This window comes from Micromys minutus, assembly GCF_963924665.1.
Source record: "Micromys minutus genome assembly, chromosome: 12".
NCBI classification, from domain to species: domain Eukaryota; kingdom Metazoa; phylum Chordata; class Mammalia; order Rodentia; family Muridae; genus Micromys; species Micromys minutus.
The window spans coordinates 51,166,452-51,171,325 of record NC_137981.1 but is presented as its reverse complement, the minus strand read 5'-3'; the positions used below and the strand labels follow the sequence as shown (position 1 = coordinate 51,171,325).

The 4,874-nt window shown below is 43.3% G+C and overlaps 1 pseudogene across 1 annotated transcript; it reads right to left on the bottom strand.

Annotated features, from left to right (window-relative positions):
- Positions 1-1,333: 1,333 nt before the first annotated feature.
- LOC308428356 (small ribosomal subunit protein eS8-like) lies at positions 1,334-1,948 on the bottom strand (annotated as a pseudogene). The gene has a single exon. The product of its transcript is annotated as a small ribosomal subunit protein eS8-like (transcript).
- Positions 1,949-4,874: the final 2,926 nt, after the last annotated feature.

Here is a 4,874-nt window from a genome sequence, read left to right as displayed (position 1 = left end):
TTAAAATACAGTGAATTTTTCTTTATGATGCTGTTGAGTTTTTACCAATAAAAATGATTAACGTTTGAAAGAAAAAAAAAAGGAGTCTTCCCTGACAGCTCACACTATGAATGTGATCTCACGGGAAACGTGGTCTTTGCACATGCAAAGTGAGATGACTTGGAGACTACACCCCATATTACACCCCACATGCCTAGTGTCTTTATAAAAGGAGGTCAAGGTGCTGAAAACAGGAGGCTGCAGAATGCTCAGCTCTGGAGGACACACACACCGCAGTCTCCCCTTCAAAGGCTCCTCATAGAAGAGAGGACCGAAAGAGAGTACGAGCCAGGGACAATAACTACAAGGAAGCATCCAACATTCCAGTGGCTGTGACCACATGTACCAGACCTGTGCAAACTCAAGCCAGACCAAACCCCAGTATGGAGAGCTGAGAAGGCACTGAGTCCAGTCTTTAACAAAGGGGGGGTATTGGCAATAATTAGCTGCTAGGAATAGGGTCAATTTCCCCCAAGATTTGCTCTAAGAGTGCAGCACTTAATAAGTTGATGCCACTCCAGTGGAAGCAAAAATTGACCCTGACAAAATTGGGTGGGGAGGAAAGGAAAGGAGCTGGAGAGAGTTGGGTAATGGAAGGCAAGTATAATCAAAACTTATTGTATGATACTTTAAAGTCTGTGTGTGTGTGTATCTGTATGTGTTGAATACATAAATGTCAAACAAAAGATAAAAGGTACCTGAGGAACACCGGAAATTGTTCTCTGACTCCCATAAACACACACACACACACACACACACACACACACACCTCTGCGCATTCACTTGGACTCACACCTACAAACATGCACACATATACACGTACATATCTACATGCTTAGAGATACCAAGGACTGTGATGGTAGAAGAGACAGACACTGAAGGATCCTCCCTCTCGTACAGTCTCTAGCAAATGCACCACCACACTGGCACCTTGATTTAGAACCACAGCCTATATGGCACTGGAAGACTATAACTCTTTGTTGCCTGAAGCTATCCAGTTCAGGATGACAGCAACTCTAAGAAATGAACGCCTATACAGTGTCCTCTTTTCCTGTATTTTTCTTCCATATTTCCAAATAACTGTTACATATGAATTACTGGAAATGTGTTATATAACGATATTTACTAGTCTAAAGCACTAATAGTATTTCCATTAAAAAATACTACATAATCCCAACCAGTTTATCAAATATATAGTATGCATTTTAAAGAACAGAATATATATATATATATATATATATATATATATATATATATATATATATACATGAGCTATGAATGGTTTATTTGCCTTTCAGTCTTTGATCTTCCGCAGATAGACCTCCAGCTCCTTGCCTTCGAGAAGGTAGCCGTCTGCTCTGATACACTGGCCTGGTCTTGAGGTAGTGCAGGCTAGAAGCTTGCCCTGCTGGAACTGCTCCTCTAGAAGACTGCTGATCTTGGCATTCTTTTTCCTTTCGTCGTATTTCTTTTGGATTTTCTTCGATCGTTTTTTGTTTAACATTTCTTCCTCCTCAGGAGTCAGCTTGGCCCCCTTCTTGCGGCCCAGGGGCAGTGCATAGTGGGACTCTTACCGCTGCCTGCCGGTGCGGTGTGCTGCCAACAAGCACAACGCAGTTCTTCACCAGGGGCTTGGTGCGGACGAGCTCGTTATTGGATGCATTGTACACGGCATCAATGATCGTTGTTTTGCGAGTACAACACTCAGAGAGCCCCAGGAAATGTTTCCCACATCCAATCTCAGAGCCCGGTACTTCTTAGTGCCTCCTCGAACTCGGACTGTGTGTATGCGGCGAGGGCCAATCTTAGTGTTGGCTGCAGGCCGTCCCAACTTCTGCTTCCTGTGGTGGGGTTTTCTCTTACCCTCGGTCTTGCGGCGCTTATGCCAGTTGTCCCGAGAGATCCCCATCGCTCGGCGCTGGCTGGAAAGAGCAGGATAGAATATTTTGAAGTAACCTGGTCCTTAAGTAAAAGTATCTCAGTGGCTACCTAGGTCAGTGTCTCAATGCCAGCTGGCCTTAGATACATGTCATAAGATTTTCTACTGTAGAAATTATCCAGACTGGTGGGTTTTTAAATATTAACAGATTGTCAACAAATAGCACCAAAGTAGGAACCGGAAACACTCGTTTTGGAATCCCTGAGTTCCCCCTTGGGATCTTACACAAATCGCTTCAATCTCCCCAATTTTTAGGTTTCTCCTTCCTTATGATAGAAAGACTAACATGATTGGCAATGACAAAGATTGTTCCTTTTTCTCTTCCCCCTCCTCCTCTCCCTCCTCCTCCCCCTCCTCTTCCTTCTCCTATTCCAACACACAGAGACCCATCTACCTCTGCTTCCAGAGTGCTGGGATTAAAGATGTGTACCACCAGCTCTCGGCAAGTTTCTTTGTTAGTAGAGAGTAATTTCTAAGCACAGTCTGTGTCTCCCCAGCCCCTCCAGTTTGACCAGGTAGTCACAGATACAGGAAGGACAGTTTCAGATTTGGGATGACTACAAGTCGACTTCCTGTGACAGGACAGTTAGTTAGCTGGTTCCCATCTCAGGGGAACAAAGAAACCATTCCTTTGAAAAGTATGGAAGATCCACCTGACAGTTCAGATGGGTCCTTGCTGCTGATTGTAATTCAACCATATTACTAAAGGAATTGGTTCTTGATACCAAAAAGATCTGGAGAACTGGAACCACACAGGCTGTTTGTAATGGTTTTGTGATAATTAACCTTTGTCCACAAACATGTATCTCCAGGATGAACTGGGCAATGGACTCCAGATCATCCTCAAATGCAAGAAAACTGGATAAAAACTATAGATCCTCCTGCACATCTCCTGGACCCACAACATAGACAGAGCTCTGGTTTTCACTGGCAAAATCATCTAGTTCCAAATTCTATTCCTCAAATAGGATTAGTAGATATTTTATGACAACTGGAACCACTAAGGACTCACAAAAAGCCCTAATGACCCATTCCAAGTGATCTCAATGCTAAACTCAAGTTAACTTTCTGTTTGTTGTTTCTTTTCTATTTTTTCCTTTTTTGAGTCAGAGTCTTTCTTCATAGCCCTGGCTGTCCTGGGACTTAATATGTAGTCCATGCTGGCCTTTAACTCACCAAGATGTCTTCCAAATGGCAAATGTATGAAAAACGTTCTACTTTTGGGCTTGGCATGAAGATTAGCAGATCATAACAACCTGCTCTGTGCTCATTGTCTACACAATCCAGTGTCCCAGATGATGTCATCATTGCAGAGTCCCAAAGAGTGACCCTCCAGTCTCGAAGCTGACCGTCTCATGTTCCCTGTAGACCACGTACAAGCATGAGGACCTGGATTTGATTCTCAGAGTTATATAAATAAGCAGGGTATGGTAGTGAGTGCTTGTAATTCTAAAGAAGGAAAAGCAGAGACAGAGAGATTCCTGGGGCTCAGTGGCTGGCTTGGGTAGATAGATAGATAGATAGATAGATAGATAGATAGATAGATAGATAGACAGACAGACAGACAGACAGACTATATGGAATTCTAAAGTCAAAAGCCAGTGTTGGCCTTGGCCTCTACACATACCTTTGGGTACACATCCATCTATACACACACACAGAGAGAGAGAGAGAGAGAGAGAGAGAGAGACAGACAGACAGACAGACAGACAGACAGACAGACAGACAAAGACAGACAGAGAAAGACAGAGAGAATTAGAATCCCCCAAAGATACAGAAGCTACACCCTACATGAAACACAGAAGCACTGAGCATCATCAACTCAAGATTAAAAGATCAGGGCTGGAGAGATGGCTCAGAGGTTAAGAACACTGGCTACTCTTCCAAAGATCCTGAGTTCAACTCCCAGCAACCACATGATGGCTCATAACCATCTGTAATGAGATCCGATGCCCTCTTCTGGTGTGTCTGAAGACATCAACAGTGTACTCACATACATACAATAAACAAATCTTAAAAAAAAAAAAAAAGATTAAGAGATTGAAGTCTCAGAGCAGGGAACTGAAACGGGATGGTGAGTTAGAAAGTCAGAGAGGATATGAAGCCAGAAAGGCCCACTCCATCCTCCAGTTCTTATGTTTGTTTTTACTGGAGCCCCAGAAATTTCATCATAACTAACCAGTCCCGGAGAATCACCGCAGATAAGACTGTTAAAATGGCGTCCCAACCTTCCTGTGACTTATATACAAAGAACATCCCTTTGATAAGGGTTTCTATCTGTAGTAGCACTTTCTTCTCTACTGCAAGCCCATGTCATGTACCTTAAAAAAAATCCATCCTCAAAGATAGAATTGTGAGGGTAACAAAAAGAGACATACCAGCATATTCTTTGCCTAATGTCTAAAGCTAGTTGTATATGGGATTTGCTTCAACCCCCAAGGTCATATGTGCGGCTCCTCCTGGATACTGATTCATTCCTGTCTAGATGCCTGCCCTTGGGGCTCTTCAACTGAGTCTTGTAAATTTAAGGACTTTGCTTCCAGCAGGATCTGAGCAGAAGCTCTGGTTGCTTGGCCTACAGTATTGACTTTCCTGCTGAGCTGAATTTCAAGTCCAGCTGTGTAACATTACCAGAAAGGGCAGGTGACCCAAGTTGGTGCTGGCCTGAGGATTCTGTTTTAAGTTGGAGAACGACTGGTTGTATGCCTGCATGTTTCACCTAGTAAATAGGACTTTATAAAGCTCTGAACACAAAAATGTCTTCAGGTGTCTAGTAGGATGGTCCCATCTGTGGTCTAAGCCCTATCGCTAGGGCTTCACTCTCAAGTGCACAGCTCTGCAACTTCAAAGCAATTCACTGAGCTATGGAGGTGCCATGATCTAGGAATACATTATG